The sequence below is a fragment of the Schistocerca nitens genome, chromosome 1, assembly GCF_023898315.1.
Source record: "Schistocerca nitens isolate TAMUIC-IGC-003100 chromosome 1, iqSchNite1.1, whole genome shotgun sequence".
NCBI lineage: Eukaryota > Metazoa > Arthropoda > Insecta > Orthoptera > Acrididae > Schistocerca > Schistocerca nitens.
The window spans coordinates 682,128,196-682,147,551 of record NC_064614.1 but is presented as its reverse complement, the minus strand read 5'-3'; the positions used below and the strand labels follow the sequence as shown (position 1 = coordinate 682,147,551).

Genomic DNA, 19,356 nt, shown 5'->3' with positions numbered 1-19,356 from the left:
TGGCTAGTACGGCGTCCTCCAACCTCTTTAACAGTACTACTCCCTAGAGCTGCTGGTTTCGCAGTGCTGCACCACTTCACCACTGAAGTGGTGTAGCATCACCAGAATTATGCCATGCAGCATGGTTATCCTAGACGATGACGCCAAGCAGGGCAAACGAATCCACATTGTTGTCTCTCTGTCCCTTCGAAAGGCCTGATACCCAAGGTCCATTGTCTCACAACACCAGCGACACATTCACTTTGTTACGTTAGCACACCCACAGTCCACAAATGCATTATACTACCTACCAAGCCTATTATTAAATAATATGTCGAAGTAAAACCAGAAATCACTCTTGGCTAACAAAACATAATAACTCCAACAAAGTAAGACAACATAATTCAACATGAAATGATAATTAAATAGACACCCTAGCTGCATACAGGTGTTGATGTACTTCATTGGGGACATGTTGAAAATGTGTGCCCCGACCGGGACTCGAACCCGGGAGCTCCTGCTTACATGGCAGACGCTCTATCCATCTGAGCCACCGCGGGCACAGAGAATAGTGCGTCTGCAGGGACTTTGCGCGCTCCCCGTGAGGCCCACATTCCCAACATGTCCACACCACTACATTCGTAGTGCGCCTAATAGATGTTTGCCCATCATACTCATTACTCGTGGCAGATTAATCTACCAAGTCCCGTACGAGTTCGGGCACAGCGTGTGCGTTCGCACAAGAAGGTAGTATCTGTTCCCGAGTATCTGTTCACGGGGAGCGTGCAAGGGATAAGTCCCTGCAGACACATTATCCTCTGTGCCTGCGGTGGCTCAGATGGATAGAGCGTCTGCCATGTAAGCAGGAGATCCCGGGTTCGAGTCCCGGTCGGGGCACACGTTTTCAACATGTCCCCAATGAAGTACATCAACGCCTGTATGCAGCTAGGGTGTCTATTTAATTATCATTTCATTTCTAGCAAAGCTGCATGGTCATCCACGGTAACTGTTCTTTCGGGAACAGATACTACCGTCATATATAATTCAACATAAAGCTTCGTCATATATTCCATAAGCTTTGTCACGTATTGGTATGACCTCAGTGCGTAGGGTACCCAGCACTCAGCTTGCGCGCGAGCTTCTGATTCTCCCCTTCCCTGCTTGCCCTATCTTCTTTGCAGATAGCAGCACTTGCACTTGCGGTAAAGCAACTGAAGCACCTTCAGGAGTTCTCATGTGCTCCATGTGCATAGTGTTGGTCTGCATCGCTACTGAATTTGATGATTTCTGTGACCTAATATGACACTTGATATGGTGTAAATAAAATTCTTAGTTTTACCTTATTTTTACTAGACGACGCCGCGTAAGAAATGTCAGAATACTGTAGTGAACACACATATGTTATGTGCTGTTAATCTGGAAATAGTAAAAATATGGTAATACGTTTTTAATCATAAACCTAATAGGCGTAATTTTTGCGATGGGCGTTTCTCTATTATTCGCACACAGACTGTTTTGTTACTTCAATTTTAGAAGGGAGGAAGACTGGAATTAAAGTTCGTTGGAAATGAAACGAGGCATAAGATAAGGAGGGCTAACGAAATTGACTGTGTCCTTCGTAAAGATACAAAAACCGTGAAAAACCTTAATTTGGACTGCTGGATCGGTATTTTAACAGCGCTTCGCCTCCCATTCCCCTTAAATGCTAGTGAACTGCCGTATCCAATGACACACCTCAGTCGATTTTGGGTTTTCGAATATCATGAATTATTAGGCGCGCTTAATTCCATTGTGTAATCCAGATCCTCGACGGCAGCTTGCACTGTGTGAACCTGAACGTACTGACAACTTCGACATAAAACAATGAAGAAAACGTAAGCTACTAGCCTATATAAATCTTCTATAGTTCTTAGAGTGACTTGATCATTATTACTATTGGGCATTAAGATTTTGTTGCGTAACGAACTGCACGGAAGTGGAAGGACTCCTAGTAATACAATATTCCATCCTCGTTTTCGCATTCTATTTTGTCGACTATAAAGTTTGCGTTATCTGAATTAGCAGCTTGCTAGCAAGATGTGTCTATGACCACGACGTTGGCAGTTTTTATCTCTGACACGAAACGAAGCAATCTAACTACGTAAGAGTGGTAGAAAGTAGAACACATACGACTGAACACGGTATGTGGACATTGTGCAACAGAAACTGGGCGTCATTTGCAAGTGACTTTCTCACAGTGACCTTTAATGGACGTGGATAAAACAACGGATAATGAAGACAGATTTATTTATGTTTTACCGATATTTGCCAAAATATTATTTAGAAATACAGTGTGAAACAACAATCTGTATGTGTCTTACTATATGTAAATGTACCCCTACGAAATATTCAGCTCTTATATTGAAAAATGTAGACATGTAAAGAGAAAACAACAAAATCACCAGAAATGTACGTCAACCATTGCAGTGTGTGCTGCTTATAAGGGTGGACATTTATAGCGATACTACTAGGACAATGATAGGCACATTTAAGTGTCCAAATGTTTTGTGTGTGGTGCAAACATTGTATTGCTGCTAATAAAAGTTTGTGCTCTCTGATTTCCTAATAAGAAACAAAACCTTTCTGGAAACGACTATCATGATATGCCATATACTCCTACATCTATTTTTCGTACTTGTATAATGTTCTGGAATAAAGCGGAAAAATATATGCAGTGTTGATACTATCAGTGTCATTTTTATACTGTTTTCTTTTTCTCTCTTTCCTGCAACAAGAGAGAGAGAGAGAGAGAGAGAGAGAGAGATAAACGAACAGGAGAACACCACGTCGATATCAGCGGTCGATCGAACCCGTTTCTCTCTCCGGAACAGCGAGAATACGGGAATGGCGAAGCGGCAGGTCTGCGTGGTTAGCGGTCTGAAGTTCTTTGCAGTGTTATTGCCGCTCATCGCTGACACTTTTAATCGGAGCCGCTCGTTAGGATGCAAAACGCTCACTTTAATGGCCGAAAGTCGGCGTCGCTGGCGCTTCTTAATTTCCGCGGACGAGTGCCATGTTTCCCCGCTCCACCCCCAGCAAACTCGCCCCGCGGAGCCCCCACTGGGTTGCAAGCAGCAGCCAGAATAATAAAGCAGACTGCGAGCCGCAGAAAACTGCGGACAGCGACCGAAATAGAGTCTGCCCGCCGCTTATAACGCCGCAAATATTGAAGGAGCGGTAGCAGACTCTCCGTTCTCCATGTAATGCCAAGAAATACTTATGAGATGGATGTTATGAACTAAAAAGGCGGTGGCGAATAATGAATAAAGTTTTCAGCAGCGTGCGAATGAAGAAAATAATATTCGAATGTGTTAGTTACTAAAATTTCACGCACATTTTCGCCAGGGCGTATCTGAACTCTGGTGCAACGTTTCATGACGGCAATGCCACAAAAAAGCGACGAAGATTACGGGATAGATAAGAACTTTCGTTAAGTATGATGGGCATCTTCCAAAGTGGGAAGAAGAAGGAGGCACACTGATGCTTCTTTTTTCTGCAGAAGCTGTGATACATCGATCGCCGTAGAAAAGATATCGCTATTGTCAGCAATGTGGAGTAATCCTCTCATTCCATCACTACGCACATTGTAATGATGTTACTTCTCTCTCTCTACTTCTCATACATGATTACCTGTAAATCTCTATGCTCGATAGTGAGGCTGTATCCTGTTTACAAGGAACACTGGTAGGTCATATTTTAACTTATAAGCATCCTGTTGATGTCGAAGAAGAGCAGATGCCTCATTCAAATTCGTTTATAGATTTTAAGCGAATGTAATTCATTCACGACAGAAGTGGTTTATAAAACTTTTTTTAGCAGCAACTGTTGATCCGACAACAATTTGATATAATTTGTGCGGTATCCTTATCCGCAGAGAAGGTACTATCAAGATGGAACACGTTTAACTTGTCAGTAAATGTCCAGAGACTCTAGAGTGAGGTTGTGTTTACCATAACTGTCGCACATCATGGATACTGAATAACACGTGTATATTAAGTTCCGTTTCAAGTCGCAAAAAAGTGTCAAAGTAACTTATAAAATGTTGAAATTGGCGTATGGCAATAATGCTGTAACTCTGAAGACTGTTTACATGTAGTATGAGCGATTTAAAAGAGGAAATTAGTCGATAGAAGACGAGCAATGTTCAGGACCTCCATTAACCTCATAAACAGAAGAAAACGTGCAAAAAGTAGAAAAAAATTATTCGTTAAAACAGGCGAATAACTATTCGAGGGCTTACCGAAGATCTTAGCATCTCGTACGGGTCTGTACAATGGATTTTAATGAAATTACAAAACCGTCGCCCGCATCTCGTGGTCATGCGGTAGCGTTCTCGCTTCCCACGCCCGGGTTCCCGGGTTCGATTCCCGGCGGGGTCAGGAATTTTCTCTGCCTCGTGATGGCTGGGTGTTGTGTGCTGTCCTTAGGTTAGTTAGGTGTAAGTAGTTCTAAGTTCTAGGGGACTGATGACCGTAGATGTTAAGTCCCATAGTGCTCAGAGCCATTTGAACAAAATCGTCATAATTACACAGATGTTATTTTGCTGCACGGAAATAGTGTCTTGCACTTCGCCACCCATACAGGCAATGTGGCAATCGTACACACATTACGGCGTTATGTTGGGACTTATGTGAATGGCTTGATAATGGACGAAAGTACGAAAATGGTAGCCATTTAAACAAAAATAGACTTCCTTGCAACTTTCACGGTTTTGTAATTTCATTGAATCGTAGTAAGTTGCTAGTTACTGCCATCCAGCACAATAGAAGTAAACAAAGCATTTTAACCGATAATTTGCAAACGATACGAGTGAGTGCAAAATTTGTTCTTAGACTTTTGAGTCATGAACAAGAGGAAAACGGTGTGTCAGTCAGCACGACGCTGAGGGATCGACGTCATTCAGATACGCACTTTGTGTTCAAAATCGTAACAGCAGAGAGAACTGGATTTGTGGATATGACCCCAAGATGAAAATTCAGAGCTTCCAATGCAGAACCATTGAATCTCCTCGCCGTAAAACGGCACGTCAGTCAAAATCGAATATAAAAGTCATGGTCTTTATTTTTTCGATACTGAAGGCATAGTGCAATCAGAGTTCGTCCCAAGGAGGACTATAAACGCAGAATTTTACAAGGGCGTACTGCAGCCTTTTCGAAACAGTTTATGAAGAAAGAGACCGGAAAAATGGGCCAAAGCCTTTCTTCTTCATCACGACAATGCACTGTGTAACACCTCGCTTTTGATTCGAAAGGTTTTGGCCAGAAAAAGTCTCCCTGTCTGTCCACCTCTGCCTTACTAACCAGATTTAGCATCATGTGACCTCTGGCTCTTTCCAAAAATTGAAAATGTACTTAAAGAGAAACGTTTTGACGCCATTTCTGACATTGAGAGGGCCCCAAAAGAGCAGCTGAACGCCATTTCAAAAGAAGCTTTCCAGAAATGCTTCCAGTCATGGATTCAACAGTGGGATAAGTGCATTACTAGCCTAGGACTGTATTTTGAAGGAGATTAAATCAAATTCCACGTAAGCTTATTATTTTGTTTCTAATGAAATTATTCGCCATATTTTTATCACACCTTGTACAACGAAGAGCGGCGCGTTTCGTCACGAGCTCGTTTATCCGGAAGGAGCGTTACGGAGATGCTCAACAAATTCCAGTCAGACATTACAAGGAAAGCGTTGTGCACCACGTCCCTTGAGGATTCAGAAAATATATTACTTGCTCCCACATAAATGTCGCGAAATGCCCGCGAAGAAAAAAACTGGAGAAATTGACTGTCATAACAAACAGTAATTTTTCCCACACGCCATTTGCGAATGTAACAGGGAACGGGAGAAAACAGTGTTAGCAGAAACACCCTCCATTACACACAGTATGGCGCTATGGTGCCTTGCAGAGTATAAATTTAGATGTGGATAGGTAACGGAGCGTTATCTCGGGTGGACCAGGATGAGATGAGGAATGAGCTGTTGCCTAATTTAGATCACAGCGACTTAATGAAACCACCAGCAGTTTTGCAGCCCACAGCGATGTGAGTAGTCAGTTAACAGGAAGTGGGCGTACAAATTTCTGTTGCTGTTCTTGTTGAAGGTTAGACTGTACCTGTCCAGAGGGCTAGTCTCACGATAAGGCCAACTGGTAGTCAGAGCATGTGTTGAATAACGCTAGAATAAGGTGAAGGCGTCATGTTGTTACGAGGGCTATCTGTGGCCCGAGTGCTTGTTTCAGAAGGTCGTCTTTGTCCAACTGACTTAAAGTCTTCAAAATAAGCGAGAACAGGATTTAACGCTCCTTAGAACGGTTACAAGTTGAGGTTGGGAGGAAACGGGAAGGAGAGTAGCAGTGCCCTTTTAAGACAAACCTCGTCAGAATTTGTCCTTAGCGATCTAGTGAAATCGTGGAAAACCTGGGTAAGTGAATGTAGACTTGAATTGGTATTTCGAATTAGACACTTTGACAGATCGCTGAATTCACGAAAACCAAGGTCGAGGAGGATCCTAACAGGCATCGAATGTCTGAAAAAGCCAAAACTTTACCGTTCGCTACAGCTGGAAGTGCCAACTGTCCCATCAGGACTAGTGGTAGCAGAAACACACTCCACCTCACACCGTATGGCGCTGTAGTGTATAGCGGAGTAAAAATTTAGATGTGGATAAGTAACGGAGCGTTGTCTCTGGTGGTCCAGGATGAGATGTTAGAGGATTATGATGATGTCTACGCATTTGCTCTATTGCTGGGCATAGTCTATGGTTACTGGACAAGGTACATGGTCTTTCGATCATTGGCAGTGAGAATCAGTCGAGGAGAACCCATATATATACACAGTAGTTGATTTTATCAGCCCTTTAAACTGCTGCTTTGCTACAACCATCACCACTACAACCAGCTCCAGAATCAGAAGCACCAGCCCCAACTACTGCAGCCACAGCCAGACCTGCACTAACTGGATATATATCAATTATGACTGCACCAGCCACATCTACATGGGTTTCAGCTACACCAGCTCCAGGTAAAAAAAAAAAAAAAAAAAAAAAAAAACGAACCCACTTCTTAATCAATGTTCTCACACAACCCACCCCTGCATAACCGAGCTAGCACAGACACCACACCCATTTCCAAAAGCCAACAACCGCCACAGCAACTCCACATAGCAGATCCTACGGCCTCCACGCCCACAGCATCCCAAACGTCTTCACGTTCGGGACTGATGACCTTAACAGTTAAGTCCCATAAGATTTCACACATCTTCACGTTCATTCATCCTATCACATCCAGATGTCAAATTCCTCAAACCTAAAACTCTATCCTTCTAAATAGAAAGTATCACTACTCAACCCCACAAAGATTCTACAATTATTAAGGCCTCTAATTCTGTATTCTACAACCACCTATTGCTTGGGTCTCCTGCCATGACTTTTGGTTCATGTGCACAGGTACTCCCAGTGAGCTCACCATGCCTCAGACAACCCTTACCACAAATTGCTCGCTTATTCTCACAGCTGTGATCCAGAGTGTTGATCCCAAGATCAAAGTGGGGGAAGCTGAATGGGAGCTGAATTCTATTCCTAAGTCCTCTAAAGGGCTCTGGTCCCACATTCCTCATCCATGTCTTCTCTGAAGACTCATATGCCATACATCACCTCCTTCAGAAAGGATCCTATATGTATCACCGGAAAACAAAAAGTAATACCTTCTCAATCTCAAGCCTAAGCCAAATGATGCAACAAATGTTTAAAATGTCTATTTAACTCCTGATTGCCAAAACTGACCCAAATACCCGTACTGCAAAACCTACCAGCTTTATCAGTAATTTTCTACTGTTCCTACCCCTCTGTAACACCTGCAACAAATCCCATCCCACCTACTTGTAAGTGTAATGCAACCTCATCCCCCCTCCCAAAACCATAGCCCCCATCAAGTCACCGTGGCCGCCTGTCCCCTGTAGCATTGAACTGGAAATGCCACACGTTCTCAAAACCACTCCCACTTCCTATTTCCTCATTTTAACACTTTCCTACTCAATCTTAAGCTGCCCATTCAAGACAAAAATACCGATCCCTGCACCACAGCATAGTTAGATACCTCCATCACTATCACGTCTGACCATTGGTGAGAAATTAAACTGCAGAAACTCACTGGAAAATCTTGGAGTTAAGAATTTTATCTAAAAATTTCAAAAACAAAAGCTGTTGCAGCAAATATCATTTTGCTTATGCCTCCCAATGAACAGAGAGGTCCATCCAAGTGATTGCATCCCAGGATTTGACGAACAGTCATAAATCGACTCCGAAATATTTCGAGGTGGTGTAACGTAGAATGAGTACGGCAAAAAACAATTCAGCTTGTTGAAGATTACTTCATCATCGCGACCAAATTAAAAAAATACAAACGAACGTAAAAAATCTTGGTTTGTTTTTTGAGTTGAAAGGGACAGCCCATCATGTATTTGTCCCCAAAGGTAGCACACTTTACCAGAACTGCTACCTTCAAATACTGAAAAGATTACATTAGGCACCGAGGTCAGTTGTCCTGCACCCTGGTGATCAATGGATTTGGTCCTCCACTATAAGAATGCTTGTGGTAGCACAAAGTTGAACGTCGATTTTTGGTCAATAGAAAAAGCCAACGGCTTCACATCCACCGTCCTCGCAGGTTCTGGCCTCCTGTGATGTTTCCATAAACCTACAATAGAAAGGAAATTAAAACGAAAGTTTGATTTGCTGTAGAAGAAGTGAAACAAAAAAACGTTGGAAGTACTACACGGAATTGGTTGAGACGACTTTGAATATTATTTCAGTTAACGGCTGAAACGTTGAGAAAAGTGGATTAGGTTTGATGGTAATGTAATTTTATAAATATTTCGCGAAACAGAAACAGTGCAATTGATAAATTCACTTTACTTTTACATCCCCTCTGATGTGTAAACACTTGATTCATTTTATGTGTTGTTAATTTTAACCCTTTGCATTTCGCAGTACAGCTAATCGTTGTTCACTCTGCAAAAACTTATTTGTCGGAGTACCTCTACGTCCATTGAGAACACTGGATAGAATCATTAACACGAACGAGACCGTTTGCTTAAATTAGCTAGTACTATCGGCAGCTTATTGGTGAGGCATTCGTCTTCATGGACGATAATTCGCGCCCCCATCCTGCACATCTTGTGAATGAGTTCCTTCAGGATAACGACATCGCTCGACTAGAGTGGTCAGCGTGTTCTCCAGGCATGATCCCTATCGAACATGCATGGGATAGATTAAAAAAGGGTGTTTATGGACGACGTGACCCACCAATCACTCTGAGGGGTCTATGCCGAATCGCCGTTGAGGAGTGGGATAGTCTGGACCAACAGTGCCTTGATGAACTTGTGGATAGTATGCCACGACGAATACAGGCATGCATCAATGCTAGAGGACGTGCTACTGGATATTAAAGATACCGGTGAAGGTCTCGCTGTATGGTGGTACAAGATGCAATGTACAGTTTTCATGTGCAATAAAAAGGGCGGGAATGATGTTTATGTTGATCTCTATTCCAATTTGCTGTAGAACTCTCGTAACCGAGGAGATGCAAAACTATTTTTGATGTGTGTATTACTGTGGGCTGTTAATACTGCACATTTCCGTTTTTAATATGTATATGTTTCTCCAAGTACTGACGGAATATTCTATAATATTGCTTGTTTATGAAGAACAGAATTCTAGTAATTTACTTGAAATATTCTTTAGCCAGTGAGAAATTTTGCTTATAATGGAGTTATTACATTCTTCTTTTCTTTGGCATAGTGTGGAATATTTATGGTTAATGTGACACTGATATTGTTTCTTGTGTGTATTCCGTTATTTATCCCATGACTGTCAAAAAGAATCTTCTAAACTACTTCCAGAAAGGTCTTTATTAAGTACTTTCTACCTGACAACTGCCAGTTAAAATTAGACGGTATCCTTTACCAGCAAATTTCCCAAATCTTTAATTTGCTAAGCCATGTTTGTGTCATATTTTATTATTTCTGGGATAATCAGCAGTTAAAGACTGATAAAACAACTTGTAAAAATGTTAAATTTACAACTGACATGGGCCACATTACCCACAGCCTTCCAGTCAGTTTACTGTTAAACTGCCATAAAAGTTTCTGTTGTCTATTCATTAATAGTTGACCGTTTTCGACCACGCTACTTCATTATGATTAGGTATGTTATTAAATATGGCTTGCTGTGCATCACGGTCAGAGTGGCCATGTGGCCATTCACTACTAGATTAACATTTATATAACTGCTGAAGTGTGCATTACAGATACACTATGTGATCAAAAGTATAAGGACAACTGGCTGAAAATGACTTAAAAGTTCGTGGCGTTCTCCATCGGTAATGCTGGAATTCAATAGGGTGTTGGCTCACCCTTAGCCTTGATGACAGCTTCCACTCTCGTAGGCATACGTTCAGTCAGGTGCTGGAAGGTTTCTTGGGGAATGGCAGCCCATTCTTTACGGAGTGCTGCTCTGAGGTGAGGTATCGATATCGGTTGGTGAGGCCTGGCACGAAGTCGGCATTCCAAAATATCCCAAAAGTATTCTATAGGATTCAAGTCAGGACTCTGTGCAGGCCAGTGCATTACAGGGATGTTATTGTCGTGTAACCACTCCGCCACAGGCCGTGCATTATGAACAGGTGCTCGATCATGTTGAAAGATGCAGTCGCCATCCCTGAATTGTTCTTCAACAGTGGGAAGCAAGAAGGTGCTTAATACATCAATGTAGGCTTGTGCTGTGATAGTGCTACGCAAAACAACAATGGGTGCTAGCCCCCTCCATGAAAAACACGACCACACCATAACACCACCACCTTCGAATTTTACTGTTGGCACTACACACGCTGCGAGATGTCGTTGACCGGGCATTCACCATACCCACACCCTGCCATCAGATCGCCACATTGTGTGCTGTGATGTGCCCGCCCTGCTAGCCGCTCGGGCTAAGGCGCTGCTTCCCGAGCGGGAAGGCGTGCCGGTCCCCGGCACGAAACCGCCCGGCGAGTTAGTGCCGAGGTCCGATATGCTGGTCAGCCTGTGGATGGTTTTTAAGGCGGTTTTCTATCTGCCTCAGCGAATGCGGGCTGGTTCCCCTTATTCCGCCTCAGTTACACTATGTCGGCGATTGCGGCGCAAACACTCTCTCCACATACGCGTGGAGAATAATTACTCTACCACGCAAACATTTGGGGTTATTCTCGTCTGGTATGAGACGTTCCCGAAGGAGGGAGAGGGGGGGGGGAGAGGGGTGTCCACTGGGGGCCGAACCGCACAATAACCATGGGTTCGGTGTGGGGCGGTGGTGAGGTGGGTGGACTGATTCAAATGGCTCTGAGCACTATGGGCTTAACATCTGAGGTCGTCAGTGCCCTAGAAAGAACTACTTAAACCTAACTAATCTAAGGATATCACACACATCTATGCCCGAGGCAGGATTCGAACCTGGGACCGTAGCGCCTAGAACTGCCCTGCCACTCAAGTAGCTGTGGGTGGACTGCCTTGGCTTGTTGTGGGGTTGTGAACCACTGAGGGCTACGGCGGAATGAAACATCTCGTCATTTGTAGGTCCCTGGTTCAATACACAATACACAAAACGCCGTGATCTTTGAGTTTACAGGAGCTTTGACAGTGCTAGCGTTCGCAGTGGCGTGTTTATGGGCTTCTCCCAACGGACACGCCCATTTCTTATGGCAAGTGTCGCTTCTCGAGGCGGCACTGGGTTTTATCATTACTGGATGACTGCAAGACCTCTCACTGAGGATCTGCATCGATACCCGTGCTAAATGGGGATTGAGATTTTACATCCATGCTGGACACGAAGACAAGGAATATGATATCTAAAATGAAGTTAAGAAATAAAATAATGATTTATAATACTTTACAATGCAAATGAATATTCGAAACAGAAAAACCTGTTACTAAATTGGTTGACATAGGAAAGCAGTTTGATATAATAAGAGCAAATTTGAGGGAATAAAGTATAGTAATATTAAGTTACACACTGACTGACAAAAAAGTAAAGGACCCAGAAGACATGGTCGGCTGCAACTTTATACACGCACGCGTCTGGGTGTGTAAATGATTACAGTTCCAATTCTCTATGACAGAGAAAACGGACACCAAGGTGCATTAGTACTGTTCGTGTTTAGTGTGATTACCAGACCTGGTATGGTATACAAGAGGCGGGAACAGCGGAGATGCCGAGTTATTACTGTAAAGGACACAGAGATGCCAGATACTTGCGTGAGGCAGCGTTATCAGCACATGACACAACATGAAAAAGGTTTCATTGTGAGTCTCCATCTGCACAGATAGTCGACTCACTCACTATCCAGATTTGTGAGACGCTGGGATATGTCGTGGCTCAGTGTTGGACTGTGTTTGAACTTAGGGCAGACATACTCGTCATCAGGGTTCTGGATGACCAGGTCAGACCACCATATGAGTGAATCGCCATAATGGGCAGCAAGCACATCTTAACCCATTCACATCTGCACCTGCTATCCAAAAACAAGTAATGGGCTCCCCACAAAATTTTGTGTCAGCCTGGATGATTAGTTGGAAACTAGCAGCAGCTGGACTAAATAATTACCATCCCATGCTCAGGCTGTCATTAAAGGGATAAATGATCAGTTAACTGAAAACGAGGGGAGCAGTAGAGGATTTGAGCCGTACGAAAGCAAACTGGAATCAGTTTTGCTTGCCAAGTACATAGTTTTGTTCTGAATGGAATTTTTAGCTATCCAGGTACAGGTTCTGAAGTAATTTATGTCAAATAACAAAATAGTCTTCGGAATAGATTTGTCTCAATGGCCCAATAGCGATCGTGGTCTGTATTTAAATGGATTAACTGGAATGCCATTCGACTATAAATTTCTTTGGTTTGCAATCACAAATTCATCCATTTTTTTTTTTTTGACTGTCTGCAGTAAGTCTGTTCGTCTATATGCAGCGGATGATAAATGGACGACTGAATTCAAGATGATCTACAGAAAATGATTAACGAGAAACATGTCTCAAATCTGCAACTGGAACTGTATAGAAAAGCAAGGTGATCTCTTCCATCCGTCAGAATGGTAATAGAGTTTTCAGTTGTATAAATTGATGCGTCCCATTGGTAATTTTGCGAAGAGTAAAACAATGATATACAAATACTCTGATATTGTCCACTTTAAGGACAAAAGGCCACAGTTGTGAAGATAATCGTTACAATTACTTTAGCATACAACTATTAATGTAAGGAAGACAGTCCTCAGCAACAAATACTACATAAGGCATCTGCCTTAAGTGAATGAAAATCTACGCAAGAAGTCTGAGTCACGAAAGGAAAACATCTGAACAGTCTACCAGCCCACAACAATGCTTCGACAATGGAGAAACGGGAAATATATTTGCGGCACGAGTTGTACCATCCACATTTTTCAGCCTACTTTGTTCCGTATGAGATTCACTGTTAGAAAACATTTTGAGCCATGTGAGGTGATAATATCAACCGTACACTGATGCTTTGCAGACATTCCAGTCATACTTGAGGGATCATTACTTTAGTGGAAAACGGTTGCGTAAAGTGCGTCGACCTAGAAGGTGAAGGGAACGGCATTTTTTTCTTTTCTTTTCTTTTTTTCAAGTAAACTGTGTTCATCTTGTCCTCACAGAGTGAGATAAATACCCGTAAATGTACTACTGACGAATAAGAATCCAACGGTAGTGAAGCGATTAGCTCGGGACAAAAAAATGATTAGAACTGAATAAGGACAGTTTAGCCGATAATTAGGAAAAAACTGCTATCTCGCGTGGCCTATGGCATTCCTTTTGCACCCGCGTGACAGTATAGTAGCACAGGTAGCGGTGGACGTTATTGATAGAAGGAGAGACGGAGGCGCCTGCGCCAGCAAAGGTGTCGGGATGAGCAGTTAGTCCCTCCGTCCTGCCGCTCACCCCTCCCCCATTCATCAGGAGGCATTCAGCGGCCTAAGCCGTCTTCATTGAGCGCCGCGCGACCGATGGGTGAATAGCGGCTGCCGCGCCCGCGGCTTCCCGAACGTCAGCGGCTGCCGACAGCCCTCGAAATTTTGTAAGGGTGGCCAACTTCGCAGCGTGCTTTCTCGAGCCCTCTCGCGGTGCGTTAGCCGCATATTTCGCGAGTAAAGTTTCGTTTAGAGCAGCGCGGGTTTTGTGAAGCACGCCCTTCTACAACGCAGCAGCCGCATCGCGCTGCCGCAGGATCTCTAACCCTCAGAGCCCAGCTGCATTTGTATGGCATCGCGTCTCTATTTAACTGTGAAATGGCGTCACTGTGCTGTCATTTTGTATCATGAAATTCTGACAGTCTTCAGGGAACTTAAACGCGGTGGAACATCACTGATAGTTCTTTGTATTTCATTCCAGCGTATCTCAGAAGTCTGATATGACACTCGTCAAGAAATAGCCACAAAATGTATAAGGCGTAACTAGAAATACATGAATATATGAATCATACGGGATAATTCTTACAAAAAAACTAAAAACAGCAACCAGCCACTGTTAATAATCCTATTCATTATGAACAAATAGCGTCGTTACCGGTTTCGAACCGGTTGATTCATCATCAGACGGCTGCTCACACTCACAGTTAGTTACATCTTATGTTGCGCATTCGATGTCGCCTGATTAACGTTGTGGTGAAACTTCCTTGGGGTGGTCGTGCCATACAGTAAAAACCGAGCAAAAGGACTTCTTTACTATAATTGGACCTAACAATGAACTAAAAAACGTAAACAATTTTCTAAGATAAGAACTAACTTGGTTTTGTTATACTCGTGCATCGAAATTCCTGCCTCGTTTTATAGGACTGCTCACTGCTTCTGATGAAATTTATATTTCACGGAGTAGCAGGAAAGAGTCAACATTTGTTTTAACTTTCCCCATAATATTGCACTTTCGAAGTTGAGAAAAGCGTAGAATCTTGCTTACTATTCAGAGAACTATGTGCTTATTTAAAAGGCAGTCAGCAGTGTTACAAGATATCTTAGGTTTCTCGATGCAAGTAACACAAAACAAACTCATTTCTTAGGAAGTTGTTTACGTTGTAGTAGCTCATTCTTAGATCCAGTTACAGTAGAGTTGCTCTAACACCGTTTTTCGCTGAAGGATATCACCACCCAAGGAAACTTTTCCACGACGAAAAAGAGGCCACATCGCATGTGCAGCGTAAGATGAAAGTAATTTTAAACGTGAACAGGTGCATGAAGTGAACTTGTCGGGTCAAAATCAGTAACGGTGCTATTTGTTCGTAATAAGTAGGAATATTAACAGTGGCTGACTGCTGTTTGTAAGAATTATCCTATATCTTTACACAGCCAAGTCCTAATTTCGACCGAACGAGGTGGCGCAGTGGTTAGCACACTGGACTAGCATTCGGGAGGTCGACGGTTCAATCCCGGGCCCGGCTATCCTGATTTAGGTTTTCCGTGATTTCCCTAAATCGCTCGAGGCAAATGCTGGAATGGTTCCTTTGAAAGGGCATGGCCAACTTCCCTTCCCATCCTTCCCTGATCCGATGAGACCGATGACCTCGCTGTTTTGTCTCCTCCACCAAACAACCCAACAACCCCCCCCCCCCCCCCAATCGCCTAATTTCGAAAACTACCATACGAATCATGACACTATTTAAATACTTCTAATATTCATCTATACTCTGTAATCTATGTGCCGAAGGCTGTATCATGCGCTACAATTATTATTCGCTCTTCCTGTTATAAATATATCTAATTTTACCCTCATGATGACTGAGGTTAAACTTGGAGGATATGTCAGTGGCACTGGAATGTGTGGTCTCGGACTATTACGGCAGAACAAGGTTTTCTGCAATGCGAAATACTTTCCCTTGACCGTCGTCCACTGGAGTTTTTCAGCGTTCTTGTAACGGCCTCTCGATGGCTGAAAAAAAAAGAAGAAAACCCGTGAGGAATCTGCCAGTCCTTCTTCCTTTTCTTTAATACAGCATAGTAAGGTCATTAGGCGATAAACAGTTCTTAAGAACCGATCGAAAATGGCATATGAAAGCGATTTCCTCTGTAAGAAAATTACATTTCATTAGTGTTCCCGGATAGGTTTCGATCTGGTATATCTGGCTTAAGCATAACTGGCTCTGATCTGTTGTTTCATCTGAAGTCATGCCCGGCTGATGTTCACAGAACTCTACTTCGAGCTTGTGATTACTGTAGCTAATCCCTTTTGGTACAGTCAAGGCATATGAGCTTTTTGCGCCTGTTTATTCACGTAACTGGAGATTATATACGTCAAGGGTCAATTGACAGTGTTTGAACCAATCACTTACCAAATATATGCAATCCTTCTTGTATTTCGTAAGACTCTTCTAACGACGTGCCCTCCCTTCATAACTGCATCGTAAGTGAAATGACATACAGAAATTCAGTATCAAGTCTTCAAATCAGACACATACCTGTTTCTGCATTCCTTAAGTACGTATATTGAATGCACAATATCATGTCATCAAATTATTTATACGGGTTTTATTCCTTTTCTTTGTCAGTCGAAATAGGATTCTGAAATTATGAAAGTGAAGGGCCTCTTTCGTTTTACACAGCGTTTATCACTTCTAGTACGTGGTCCGGTTTTTCAGGATTTGGCAAATTTTATTTCATTATTTAACTTTGTAGGTGGATGCACTTCCTGACGCCACGGTTGTCAAGGTACCTGAGGGAGGGCAATCGTCTGCGCCATCTGGCTCTGAATGGTGTAAACTGCGTTCCGTGTGTTATCGTATTTTAACTGTTTGTATAACGTTTTCTCTGATGCAAAATTCGAGGAGAATCCCAGCATTTACCTAAAGGAGCGTGGGAAACCAGCTAAACACCACGCTTAGGCAGGCCAGCGTACGAGGCTCGGTCGTTAACCCACCCAGGGCTGATTCGAACCGGATCTACCTCACTTCCCTGTCCAGTAAGCAAGTTCGCTGCGCGCTATGCTATAAGAGCAGATGTATAAAAGTAAGTAGATATGAACATTTTTTTTCATTTAAAGAAAGTGCCTTGGATCTCCAAGTGTAGCTCCATGCGATAATCCGGTTTACAAACGCATCCATTTGCGTGACCGGAGCAAGCCAGCGCCACCTGAAGCTGTGAGCGGCGAGAAACCGAATCAGCTAGTATCCGAACGCAGCACTCACACACTATATCCTTTGACTGAAACTAATTGCGGACTAAACGGATGACGTACAGTGAAGTGGCCGCCACGAGACATTGACTGCCGCCTGGTGGCGTTAGCGTAATGAATGCGTGCAAGCGGAGCAGAGGCGAATGGGGAACCGTTCTAGCGACGACACGGACCGCAAATGGGGAAACCCACTGACGCTGATTAAATGCAGATGGTTATGGATCAGCGTCCGGATACGAGCGTCTCGGAAACGATGAAACTGGTCGGGTCTTGACGTTCTCGTGTCGTGAGTATCTGCAGAAACTGGTTTATGGCAGTGAATCTACGAAAAGCCTACAAGCTGTTGAACGACTACTTCTCGTCACAGAAAGTGGAGATGTTGCTCGCTCTATGCAGCAGGATAGGCGGCAGTTCTGACGGCAGAGTGCAAGTCCCTTCTCTCTCAAACAGCAGTACCGATTTATTATTGCCTTTCACTGGGAGTAAAAATATTTAATAAATGTGCGAGATGGTAGTCTGTAGTTTTTTTTTATATTTAATCCTCGGTGCAGGCCAGAACGTCATGTGTGTAATATAATAGTACAGTAAAATAAAATTGGCCAATTGTGAGAAGGACTCGCGCACTGACAAACCCGTACAAACTTCATTATGTATGTAGACACACCATCTATTCTGGGGATCGAGCAACTCGACGATTTTTGCCCATTATCAACATTGCTATTGGCAAGATATCGGTACCGTGAATTTCAAGACCTTCGAGAATGTTTTACTTTTAAGTTTGACGTCGATCATAAAAAAACAATGAAATATTTATTTCCATGTGATAAATTAGAAATTAAAAATTTTCGTACTTTTTCCTTTCTTGTTTTGTGAAACATTCCTTCTTGCCAAATTTCATAATCCTGGGTCAAAGAGAAGTACGCTATAAGTTTTGATGAGTGAGAGTTTGCGAGTATCAGAATAGGTGACATAAATGGCCGTATCTTCTGATTGCACTGACTTAGAAGCTTAAGTGTTTACATCGTCAAGAGGCCATAGATCCTAGTAAACGACACAAATTTCAACTTGACACGTTTACCCGTTCCTCAGAAAAATCGCGTTTAACAGTCAGACAGACATACAAACAGACAGACAGACGGACAACAAAATGACCCTAGCAGGGTTTCGTTTTTACCAACCGAATTACAGAACCCTAAAAAAGTAGTTAATTTCATTTCTACTCACTATTTTGCTGCAAAGCTTTACCCAGCTACACCAACAGAAATGTGTAAACAAGAAATGTTTTTCAGCAGTTACGTATACCTTTCTCCACCAAAAACGCTGGCCACTGCCACAATGTAATTTACACAGTATCCGGGTACATGGGCAGAAGCTAACCGTCTTCTTAACCACGTTCCAATGCAGCCATTGAGATGCTGTCTCTTGCGGTTCTTACAGGAAACTTCCAACTGCTGTTTTCGTTAAGTAAAGGAGGCATTCCTCCATGTGGCATCGCGCCTTTGCACAAGCACTTTCACGTAGCCCAGCGTGTTACCTCCTGTCTAGTTAACAAGGCCAGCCCTGAGTTGGGGGAAGTGCAGAGGGTGGAGGCTGCATCGGTCCCAAAGGACACTTAAAGCTACACCTGTTTATGGCTGTGGCGAAGCTCGAATGCTTGCGTCCTTCCATTATGTCTCTCGGCTAGGCTGCAGTGCCGAATAAGCGGAAAAATACAGCTTCTCGCCAGATGAAGAGAACAGCTAATTCAGTTCCTAGCCTGACCATAGGCAACATGTGGAATTACACTTACTTTTAGCAAGTAGTAATAAGATTTGTGAGAAGAACAACTTAGTTATACGTTCGTTGTGTTAGTAGACCTGGGAAATCTAGTAGAGCACGAAAACATGAATAATATATGTAGGGTGGTACTACATGAATAATTACACTACTGGCCATTAAAATTGCTACACCAAGAAGAAATGCAGATGATAAACGGGTATTCATTGGACAAATATATTATACTAGAAATGACATGTGATTACATTTTCACGCAATTTGGGTGCATAGATCCTGAGAAATCAGTACCCAGAACAACCACCTCTGGCCATAATAACGGCCTTGATACGCCTGGGCATTGAGTCAAACAGAGCTTGGATGGCGTGTACGGGTACA

At 43.0% G+C, this 19,356-nt stretch overlaps 1 non-coding gene across 1 annotated transcript; it reads left to right on the top strand.

The window, feature by feature from the left end:
* Positions 1-801: 801 nt before the first annotated feature.
* On the top strand, positions 802-876 carry Trnat-ugu (transfer RNA threonine (anticodon UGU)). The gene has a single exon. It is a non-coding gene; the product is annotated as a tRNA-Thr (tRNA).
* Positions 877-19,356: the final 18,480 nt, after the last annotated feature.